This window comes from Sinohyriopsis cumingii, chromosome 2 (assembly GCF_028554795.1).
Source record: "Sinohyriopsis cumingii isolate HCF-2022 chromosome 2, ASM2855479v2, whole genome shotgun sequence".
NCBI classification, from domain to species: Eukaryota; Metazoa; Mollusca; class Bivalvia; order Unionida; family Unionidae; genus Sinohyriopsis; species Sinohyriopsis cumingii.
In genome coordinates, this window is record NC_142962.1 from 115,043,572 (window position 1) to 115,056,364 (window position 12,793).

The following is a 12,793-nucleotide window of genomic DNA, read 5'->3' on the forward strand; positions in this document are numbered from 1 at the left end:
TAACTTATTTCGCATTAATTCAAATAAAAGGGTAAGTTTATAAACGACTGCACTCTGCTAATCACACATCTTTCTATATTGTAAAAATGATATGTTGTGTGTCTCTTACACAACTGACTCTGTAGGTGCCCACTATAAAAATACATCCTGGTAAGATCTACCTATTTACATCCAACAGTACCTGTGCAGTGACAACAGGAAAAATTAAAATGGTTGTAAGTTCAAGCCTACAACTGCATATCATTTACTTATAATAGGCCTGTGAACAATTATTTTACTAATTTTTCCTGTAATTATTTTTAGCCAATCAGCAACCTTCATTTTTTTAAATCTACCAATACACATTGGCTGATTCCATACCTCATAAAATAATTAGCTGGCTGTAACCATATACATTATACACCTTAAACACAAAGGGGGCATAACTATAGAGAAATGCATCAGAGTGAAATGACAGAATGATACATTCATTCTGTTCTCATGTCAGTCATAAGTAAAATTTCAAGACAGTCCATGGAAAGATGCAGGATTAGTTGCAAATGCAAGAACTGTAAGACAGACATATGTACTGGATGGAGAGACATTTCTAAATGCTGTATAACCATGCCATATTCACAGGAGGGGCCTTAAAAACAAAGATCAACATAAATGTCCTCTTAAATAAAACTTACATTCACATTCATATGATATTTTCATAGGGCAGACAATTTCAATTTTGGAACAAAGATGTTCCTTTGAGTTCCAGACCATGAAGCAGTCATAAAAGAAGTTTCCTAAACATGAGGCAGCTAGAAAAAAGCAGTTTCCAGACTATGAAGCAGAAATAATATAAGCACCAAGAATTTCTATCAATCAAATAAAAAATAAAATAGTTTCCAGACAATGGGGCAAATATCAAATAAAAATTTAGAGTTTCCAGACTGTGAGGCAGCTATCAAATAAGCACTGTGAGTTTCCAGACTAAGGCTGGTATCAAATAAGCACTGCAAGCTTCTAGACTATGAGGCAGCTATCAAATAAGCACTGCAGGTTTCCAGACTGTGAAGCAGCTATCAAATAAGCACTGCAGGTTTCCAGAGTGTGAGGCAGCTATCAAATAAGCACTGCAAGCTTCTAGACTATGAGGCAGCTATCAAATAAGCACTGCAGGTTTCCAGACTGTGAGGCAGCTATCAAATAAGCAGTGCAAGCTTCCAGACTGTGAGGCAGCTATCAAATAAGCACTAAAAGTTTCCAGACTATGGGGCAGCTAACAAATAAGCACTGTGAGTTTCCAGACTGAGGCTGATATCAAATAAGCACTGCAAGCTTCCAGACTGTGAGGCAGCTATCAAATAAGCACTGCAGGTTTCCAGACTGTGAGGCAGCTATCAAATAAGCACTGCAGGTTTCCAGACTGTGAGGCAGCTATCAAATAAGCACATGGCTAGCAAATAGGGAAATAATGTCTGAGATAGTAAATTTACTGCTATACCCGCTCCATTTACAAAAATAATGGCTTGAATAAATCTCAATGGTAGATGTATGTGAAAATAAACCTTATAGTTGATAAAACCTGTTAAAATTAATTCAATCTTCAGGCTGCAAGCACTCATATGACAATGTATTCAACTTATTATTTGATAATAATCAAAAATTAAATTTACAAACGCTCAAGCAAATCATGCTGGATTCTCAATTAAAAATGAAGTTTGTATCCCACAAATTACCTGTCCCAAAAGAACCATTTTGTACCATACAATATCCAGTTTGTAAGTTAACTCACAACTGACCTCTTCATGACTGTTTTATGTTTGCCTGATCTTGAAACACAATGCACAAACTTAGCCTAAATAAATTAGCTACAGCTAACTCCTAGCCCTGCTGATATGATATGCTTGTTGACATAATGACATTGGCATTGTATTGTAGACCTAACATCAATACTCATGCAATTTGTCAATTACAATGTTCTGCCTACCATATACAAAGAATATCTACATGGGATCAGCAGACTTTGATACATACAGTAGTCCCTCACTATTGTGCCCTTCATTATAACGCCCTTCATTATAACATGTTTTCTGTTATACGGCAGGTATGATTATGAATCCCATTTTATTGCGCAGTGTAATGGTGCAAAATTTTGTTTTCACAGCCAGTGTCACACATAAAGTTTGATGTATAGGTAAGGATAGCTTTAGCTATGCAAGTTGTAATATTTAATTTGTTTTGTTTGAAGCATGAACTGAGTTTTAATTAGGGGCTGCTGGCTAATGGTTAGAGTCTGAATAATAGAGCACAATGTTAACACGAGGTCATAGCAGTAAACTGTCTAGAGTCGATTTAAACCAGAGAATATTACAGAAAATTGTAGTCCAAACAAAATGGTGTCATAGAATGACATTTTCCAGAATAGTTATTAATAAAGGCAGACTATAGGAAGAATTTTCAGACTTCTATGGGACTGATAAGAATTCTGGTGGTTAAAGTCATATTCTTGACTGGCAAAGCTAAACATGTCTTCCTAGATGGAATTCAGGGCTTTAGTCTCAATTGAAAACTATATCCATTGATGCAAGTTTAAAATTATTGTTGAATTTATTCATTTTTAAGTCATATTTCAATTTTCCTTGAGTTCAGAAATAAGCGCATGTTTATGATTCATGTCTGTAAGAATGTCATATAATAATATTTCCTTGTATGAATAAGTTCAGATTTAGTTGTTTGTATATGAAGGAAATCATGTAGCAAGATTACATGCCTTTCTTCTTGTGCAACTTGTAAGAATATGTAAATTATCTGTCTTAAATGATTTGTATCATTTATGTTGATTGATTTTTCTATGTTCGGAAACATATGTCAATGAATCGATAATCAGCAAAGTAAATTATTAAGGGCAAGTAGTGAAGTCCACTAATTCATTTGTGTAATTATATTGTGAATTCTCTTCACTGAAGAATCAATGGTTGAGCCCAGGTAATGTGCCAGCTAGTTAGTTCAACTTGTAATTTATAGCTGCAGTGAGGTGTGATGGTTATCGAAAGAGATTTAATTATGTCATGTCCTAAGCAGGAATAAAAGGGCACTAGAAAAGACAAAGTCATTAGGACTGTGTATCAGTATAAGATTGCAAATGACCACATTAGCTAGTTCTGTTGATTTTTTATATCTGATGCACAGAGAGTGTGGTAATATTTGCTGATCCCATTAAACAAAATGTGTTTTGGTTGTGTATTATCATTTATATTTAAAGGAAATAGCTCTCCACACACCTGACTGCACTGAGGAAAAGAGAGCGCAGTCTGCAACTAAGACATGCGAGGCTAATAGAAGAGAGAAGGAAAAATAGGAAAACTTCCACCAATCACCAACAGTGACTTGGAAAAGACCAGAAGCACCAGATGATGCTGTCATGCAATCAGAGTTCGATCAGTCACTCAATCATATGATAAAATTTGTTCAATCAGTAACAGAATGGATAAATAAAATGTGCATAATTTTGTAACTCTATTGCTGGAATGAAGTTAATCATTCAAATGTCATTTTTCTTTATGTAATTTATTAAACTGTTGTATTTTACCCATGGGGGCTTGTGTTATTCTATTCTATATCTCTGCTTAGTTCTCTGTTCTTCCATCCTTTAATTTCATTTTTATGTTATTAATTACTCGATCCGGGAAATAACACTGTGGTTGATCATCTCCAAGATAATGATAACCAAAAACCATTTGGAGTGGGGAAGATTTCAGATCTATCTCAATCATCCACCCCACCCACTACATGCAGCAATAAAAATTATAATGTACTTTATTAGAAGACAGTCTCACTATAAGACAGTATATTCTCTCCTGTGGAGAGCGCTATAATGAGGAAGTACTTATGAAACATGTACTACATTATAAGGCAGTATATTCTATGCCTCCTGTTGACAGCATTATAATGAGAGTATAATGTACTTCATTATAAAGTGGTCTCACTATAACATGGAATATTCCTTGACTCCCATAGACAGCATTATAATGAGAGTATAATGTACTTCATTATAAAGTGGTCTCACTATAACATGGAATATTCCTTAACTCCCATAGACATCATTATAATGAGAGAATACTGTACTTCATTATAAAGTGGTCTCACTATAACATGGAATATTCCTTGACTCATATAGACATCATTATAAAGAGAGAATACTGTACTTCATTATAAAGTGGTCTCACTATAACATGGAATATTCCTTGACTCATATAGACATCATTATAATGAGAGAATACTGTACTTCATTATAAAGTGGTGTCACTATAACATGGAATATTCCTTGACTACCATAGACATCATTATAATGAGGGAATACTGTACTTCATTATAAAGTGGTCTCACTATAACATGGAATATTCCTTGACTCCCATAGACAGCATTATAATGAGAGTATAATGTACTTCATTATAAAGTGGTCTCACTATAACATGGAATATTCCTTAACTCCCATAGACATCATTATAATGAGAGAATACTGTACTTCATTATAAAGTGGTCTCACTATAACATGGAATATTCCTTGACTCATATAGACATCATTATAATGAGAGAATACTGTACTTCATTATAAAGTGGTGTCACTATAACATGGAATATTCCTTGACTACCATAGACATCATTATAATGAGGGAATACTGTACTTCATTATAAAGTGGTCTCACTATAAGGCAGTATACTCTATGGCTTCCATTGACTGTGTTATTAATGAGTGAGTATTGTATTGGTGGTCTGAAGAGGTCAAGTTTCTGTTTGGCTTGTGAAATGTAGGGACTCCTGTAAAATTAACGACTTTTACTGCACAAGCCAGAAAAGCTGCTCCTGGCCTGTAATGTAAAAGCCTCAAAATATTTTTCCAGTTAATTCAGTCTGCAAGGCATGAGACACTACTGTAACTATAATTTTGTGAAGTTTATTAACAAGAGGCCCAAGAGAGCCGAACATGGTTCAACTGATATTTGTCGGTCTAAAAGGTCAATGTACTACTAACAAAGAAAGTAGTTTATGCTTGAAAACACCCATGTCAAGATAATTTCTAGTTAACTGGTTGAAACTGATGGCATCTGAAATGTTACACTGTTTTTCTACTTGAGCTGCTTCAGTTGAATGGGATGTTATATTGCCATCTTCACAAAATGTGAAAGGTGTTCATGTGGGGCTTGAATCTGGTTTGGTATGGTCAGGCAGTACATGTATTTGAAAACTGTTCCACAGAGGCTTTATGCATATTAGTAGCACTAGGTGTACTTGATAGGAAACAAGTTCATTGATAGGTTTTCCACTATGTAATAAACAGGCTGATGTATGAGCAATACACTGGCCTTCAGTTTGGATCCTGTCACCAACAGGCAACTCTATCCCCATTACCATTCATATAACTGCCATTCGTATATGTAGGGACTCTAACAGTGGGGCCATAACAAAGACTGTTGACACAAGATACAGATAAATATTTACACCCACTAATATCACTGATCAGGTTCCATTATTTGTCAAAAGAAGGCCAATAGCTACTAAGTTTATTAAACACCTAGTTTATGTCTTCAATGGTGGTTACCTCTTACTAAAGGTATAAATTTTTAGCAAGGTCTTTTCCATCACAGGCTTAAAAAGCGACTGCCCTAAAAGGCCAACCTAGCCCAGTATGTTAATTAATAGCTTCCTACCACTTTGGTTTCAACTCATACAATCTACATGTACTTTCCTCATGGATTTCAAGCTCATTAATTCCAGCTTACAACAGAAATGCAGCAATTACCCCAGTGACCTAACTAGATGTATATTTGTAAAACAGATCAGTTCTGTTATATTTAAGTTCATATGCAAAGCCACCATTTGTCTTAGGAAAATTAAAATAGGTCCAACAACAGGTGCATTTTTCTGTCCTATACTGAAACAACTGTTTGTTACAATAATATAAAAATGGATAAATCCTTGAAAAAAAAATATCACAAAGACATTATTTTTGGAAGGAAAGATGTCATGTACAAGATAAAAATAATACGCAACTGTTGCAATGAAAACTAGCTAAAGTTATTGTAAAAATGTCAAGCACTAATACTAAATGGCCAAATTTCAACCCAATCATTTTATCTTTTTACCCCCCAACAAAGAATCAAACTGAAAGTGATATAAAAACAAACTTGAGTCTGAAATGTATATTGGTGTGCAAATATCTATTGTTTCTATATTCTGCAAAGTGTTTCCCAATTCTAACTTGAAGTCTGCAAGTATGAATGAATACTTATCAAACTGAATTGACAAATGCAACAACCTACCAAAGCAAAACAGTATCAAAAGAGGTGGCAACAGTTAGTAAAGAAAGCAAATTACTTAAATAAGCATGCATTTAATGGCTGATCGAGGCCTTGCTACATAAACAATAAATTAATGTTTCCTTTCTTTCTTCCGTGGACAACAGATAATGGACAAAAGGCCATCAAATAAGCACTTATGAACATAGTGGGACCCTGGGAGGCCAAGCGTTCTAGAGCACCCACCTTTACCAATTAGTGCCATCCCACCTCTGTCCTCATGGGTGTGAATCTCAGGCTCAGCCAATGTGGGTATGTGAGAAATGTTGTTAGCAGCTTCCTGTGGGTTGGTGATTCTTACCAGGGTTTTCCTGGGTTCTTCCTCAACCAGTTATACTGGCTGCCATGTATAGCTTTAGCCCGAGTTTCCTCTGACCCTTGCCACCCCATTTTTAATATTTGGACATTTATGTTGGGGTGTAGGGTCAGAGTCCATTCCCTATCAAAAAGTTGGAATTTGCCGACACCATCTGGTGTCAGCATGGGGTAGCCACTTGCTAGCCAGCCCAGCAAACTTGAATGACCTTTCATTAAGATATACCTGCACGAAATCTACAGGAATACAATTTATTTTCTCAAAAATCATGAGCATTGCATTCATCATGTCTTTAATTGTCTGACAGACGAGACGAAAAGTATATCATTGCTGAAATTTGACCCGGATCTGGCCATTTGCATCCCTAAGTTACATGACTATACAAATCTCGCAACCAACATGTAAGTGACATCAGAGGTCATAATGGTCACGTGATATCGACAAACAAATTTCCAAAGTTGTTGTACATAGAATTTAGACATATTATATAGAAGTCATTTAATGTTTGTAAATAAATATAATGCGCACTTAATTCTCAACATATTTATTCTGAGAACAATGACCAGAAACCTGTCGGTATCAAAGCAGAGCGGAGAAAACCACTTTCAAGAAGTACTGAGCAAGTGTCATCAAGGTTTTTGTTGGTGTCACATGACTATCACATTGACATATGCTCTCTGTGCTGTGAATCTGGTTTTCTTCAAATTGCTGCACCATTTACAGATTTCTGATTGTTGTTTTCACAATAAATATTTTAAGAAGTTTGTTTTTCAATTTTCTATAAAAATTACATGACTTCCATTTATATGTTCAATTTGTTTTCCTACAGCAACACTAGAAAATGTTTACTGTTGGTATCACGTGACTGTATAACCTCTGATTTCATTGACATGTAGGTTGTGAGTGTTGTGTAGTCACATGACTAGGAATGCAAATGGCAAGATCCAGGTCAAATTTCAGCAACGATGTAGCAGATTAAAGACAGAACGAATACTATGATAGCAATTTCTGAGAAATTAAATCATATTCCTATCGATTTCATACAGGTATATCTCGATGAAAGGTCGTTCAAGTTTACTGGACCGGCCAGTAAGCGGCTACCCTATCCCAACACCAAATGGTGTCGGTGAATTCCAACTTTTAGACAGGGTACAGACTCTGACCCTACACCCCAACATAAATGTCCAAATATTAAAAATGGGGTGGCAAGGGTCAGAGGAAACTCGGACTAGTATAGCCTATTATGTGCTGAGAAATGGCATTAGACCCACAACCACAACAAAATCGAGCATGTCTAACAGCCAATAAAGGTCAAATTGGGACATTTACAAAGTCTGATCAGAACATTTCACTTCAAAAAACATGATTTACTTTGATTCAGTTTTTAGCATGTAAATTGGACAAAAAATGGCAATAATGAAACAATTTCAATATGATTAGGTTACATAAAACCACACCTACTCATAATTCAAGAGCATAATAAAATCACAACTGTCCTTGTACAGTAAAACAATATAACATCACAGCTTGATGAGTTGTTGTTGTTGTGGGGTTTAACGCCATTTTTCAGCACACGACAGGCTATGCATGGCGGCCAGTATTAATGGTGGAGGAAGAACCCGGGAAAACCCCGGAAAGAACCACCGATCCACGAGAAGCTACTGGCAAGCTTTCTCACATACCCACATTGGCTGAATCCAAGACTCGAACCAGCGCGGACAGAGGTGATATGGCAGTGATCCGTAACGGAAACCGCTTTAGACCACTTGGCCACTCGGGGCTCTGCTTCAGGAGTTACCCATCTCCTTTAAACAAAATACCATTAGTGGGATTTTGTCAAATGAAGGACAAAGCCCAAAGATCAATGATGTTTTGCATTTCTATCATTTTTCTATCTCGGATTTTGATAGTTAATTACAGCTCCACTGGCCTAAGTGGTTAGAGCATCTGCTACAGATGTGGGAGGTCACAGGTTTGAACCTTGGCTGAGTAATATCAAAGACTTATAAAAATGGTACAAGCAGCTGCCTCTCTAGGTGCTCATCATTAAAAGGTTAGTGTTATGACTGGTTGGCCTGGTGGCTGGATAATGTGACTGGGAGGAACATGATGCTACATGTCTGCAGCATAATACCCAATGCTGGACATCACAATAAACTGCCACACTGCAGACACTGTAGTGATATGACTGAACAATTGTTAAAAGCTGCATTAAAAATCCAAATCAGAGAGACAGGTAATTTAATCTTCTTCCCATTTTCAACCATACATATTAAAAGTTGAATCCAATTGCAAACTGCACAGACCCAAATCCATCATATTATAATGCACTGGAAAATCTGGATCTCTTAGGAGTAATCAACACAGACCCTTATCTGCCAGTGCATAAGCAACTACATACTTTATTTACCCTTTCTAACATCACACAGTCTTACAGAGTTGCATGATTATATGATATAATCAGATCTCTTTCAAGTCTTTTACAAACAGTAAAAGTAAAAGTGTGTGTGTTGTTACTACTTCCATTTACACAGTGTTTATGCTATAATGACAGTTTTCAGGACTAACAATCTAAATAAAACTCACTGCATCTATCTAATGCAATGATATTCAATTCTGCTACTGAAATTAGCATATTTAATTGTGTAGAGAGGTTGACTGAGGCCATGCAGTGCCTTCCCTTATGATCCAAGTCAATATATATATTTTATAGAATTTTAAGATCGTTACACTTATCTTGCTGTACTTCTTGTTTATATTTATTTGGAAGATTTATCTTTCTAAGTTTTAGTCCAATTTATTTTACATTTTTTGAACCTTACCTTTAGATTGCAGCAGTCACCTCCATTGTGCTGATGTGTCAGATAATGTTACTACATACACATACTGTCAAGAAATGTAGTCTTAATTAGGATGTATTTACCAACTTTAACAATATGTCTGCAAATGTACTGAGTAAGTTAAAGCATAAAGAAAGGGAATACAAAAAAAGATAACAAAAATGGGTAAAAACCGCTTTCTTTCAGAAAGTCCAAGACCTTTTCCACTGGAACAGGATCATGGGATGCATTCAATCGTTTAAAGGTTGCCCCAGTGTTGTCTTGTACCACATACAGCAGGGCACATTGGGATGTAACTCCACATTACTGCTGTGGGGATACCATAATAAATTTAGAATTGTAATTTAGAAAACATACACTATCATAAAGACCACAAGTATGGATTTAATAATGTTCACCTCTGTTTGAAAGACTCATTTTAAATGACTGAAGTACAAGTATGGATTTAATAATGCTCACCTCTGTTTGAAAGACTCATTTTAAATGACTGAATTACAAGTAAACCGGCAGTTCCAATAGAGATAAGATGGTACCCTGATAACAAACAACTACATGTAAAAACCAGCTCTTAGAGAAAGTGTTATGAGGGTTTATAATGAATGTCAATGAAAACTTAATTCAAAATATAATTACTTAATGATAGGGAAAGATACTAATGTACTTGTTTACTGAATTATAAAACTGAAAATTTTAGTAATTTCAGAAACAGATTGACGCCCTGCTGCCACCAATTATTGTTGAAATCACAAAGGTCAATGGTATTTAACATTAAAAATCAAAAAATTTAGTGATTGAAAACTCCAACTATTCTCCTTTTGTAAGCAGATTCTACATTTTCCATAGAGGAAAGTCACCGCTGAGTGCTAGTAAAACATATTTTTATGGTGAAAGTGATAATAACAGGGACTACATTTTTAAAGAGAACATGCGACTAGCATAAATGCACAATTCAATGTCTCAAATGAGACCACTGAGCCTGATATTGCATGTCGGTCTTGCATAACAGTTAACCACTTCACCAAACTGGCTTATGTAATGTTGCAAAAACACATTCTATGTAAACTATCTCCCAAAGTTAAATTTTACCTCTTTATTATTACATACTGAAAGAAATTTGTTATAAAGATAGTGGCATAATTAATATACACAATCTCTTAACTTATGACATTCAAAATCTTGATGTCATATAAACCAATTTAACAAATGCAAGATCACCTCACTGATATGCAATGATCTTGTCATTATCAAAATATCCAAGATCTTGATGATATATGTATATGTTGCAAGATTGATTAAAAAAAAAATCAGATCAGAAATATAACCTCCTGAGTGGAAATGAGCATTGCCAATCAGATGTATGATTACCTCATTTTAATGTGTGGTTCCAAACGAATACTGAAATCATCCAAGATTTTGATGAAATAAGCTCACATTTCAAGTTTGATCAAAACCAGATCAAAAATGAGGCTTCAATAAGAGCAACTAGGTAAGCCAATCAGATGCAAGTATCAGTGAATCTTGCTAACTATCCAACTCATCTAAGATCTTAATATAGGTCAGATTGAAATTGGATCAGAAATATGGATTCCAGAGTTGTAACAAGCAATTGTTGACAGACAAAAATGCCAGACAGAGAGTCATACCATAAGCACACTTTGCCTTAATGGCCAGGTGAATGATAAAGTTTGGAAAAATATAAAAAAGTAAAATGGGAGGTTGTTGAGAATTACTGAAGAAAACTGTAGATGATAGATGTAAACTAAATATTAGTTCAGGACATATATCCAAAATGTTGTAAACATGTTGTGAATGCTAAATGAATGAACCATTGTGACTGTCATTAGTTTTATGTGCAACATACACTAGGCAACAAGCTTAGTCAGTCATTGTAACCAATGTTAAAACTGTTGTTCTCATTCAGGAAAGGACAAAATGGCTATGAATGAAAAGTGAACAGTTAACTGTAAGCATTTACTTTGGAATATTTTTGCCACCATAAACGTCTGCCAAAGTCATAACAATTTTATCAAAGGGTTATATTTTTCACAAATTATGCTGTAAATGACTAAGTTCTACTGGAAAATGGTGAAAATCAGTGATGACCTTGGCTTTCTTTACTTAAAGCTTCACAGCAAATGTGAATCAATCCATGAAATTCTTCAAAGAGTTATTGAGCAGAAATGAAATTTGTCACAGACATGACAGACAGATAAGATGGGACACTGCCAACACCATATGCCCCCATTCAGTTGATATGGCAGAACAAAACTATTCTGATTCCAAGAAACATCATTGCAGAATTCAGTATAAAATAAGACTCAGTAGTTCAGATTAAATTTTCTGGATTTTCATGACTCCCTACCAATTAGCTATTATCTGAAAACTAAGTCTGAATCTGCAGAATCTACACAATCCTTAGAATGCCCAAGTCAGAATGTTCAAACAATGAGTCTCTTTTGTTTATGTTGGTTTTAAGGGCACCTTTAACACATAGTTGGAAATCATTTCCAAAAACACACACACAAAATCAGCTGATCTAAAGCAGGCCTGGGAAGTTTCAAGCCCATGACCCCTGGATTACAAGTCTGACACTCTACCAACTGAGCTATCACATATCAGCAACAAATGAGAACATGCATGCAGAGTTTATGATTTTCTTTCTTTAATTGGCAACCTGGTTACACCTGCCACTTGCTGGCTCTGACTGAAAGGAGCACCTGCTGGTGCTGGGGCAACCAATTTATATTAAGTGTAGATACCAAATAATGCACTACATGATGTTGTAAATCTCAACATGCACAACCAACAAGTATATTTCTGGCTCTTATTTTGGCAGTTCTGTAAGTAAAATATTGCCCTAAAAACACTAGATGTGAATGATTGAGTCATGATAATTCTATCATGCTGGCTTAGGCATTATAAGGAGTATGTATATGAAAACCAAAGGTATTTTAAAATTTTCCCAGTATGTAAATTATGTGAAATCAACTTTCCACTAAGTGTCTACAAATTTTATAAGTAACAAAGCATTAAATATATATTAGAGAATAAAAAAATGTGTACATACTTCTGAGTTGCGTAATGTTTCAGAGCAACATTCAACCCTATAACCATTAGTTCCTAATGCAACTAAAACTTTCTACACTTTCCAAAGGAATCACAATTAATGCCAAGGAAACTTTTCCTCTATGAAAAATAACAAGTGTAAGCAAAGTAATGTCAACTCTAATGTCTATTTTAGACTGTAAGAAAGGGGATTAGTCATGAATTCTGTTAAGCTAACCTTATTCAAGTTCAGTGTTCCAGAT

General features: G+C 35.2%; 1 protein-coding gene across 1 annotated transcript in view; it reads right to left on the reverse strand.

The window, feature by feature from the left end:
- The window catches only part of LOC149805642 (uncharacterized), a 236,030-nt gene that overhangs the window by 81,429 nt on the left and 141,808 nt on the right, over positions 1 to 12,793 (reverse strand). The window lies entirely within an intron of this gene.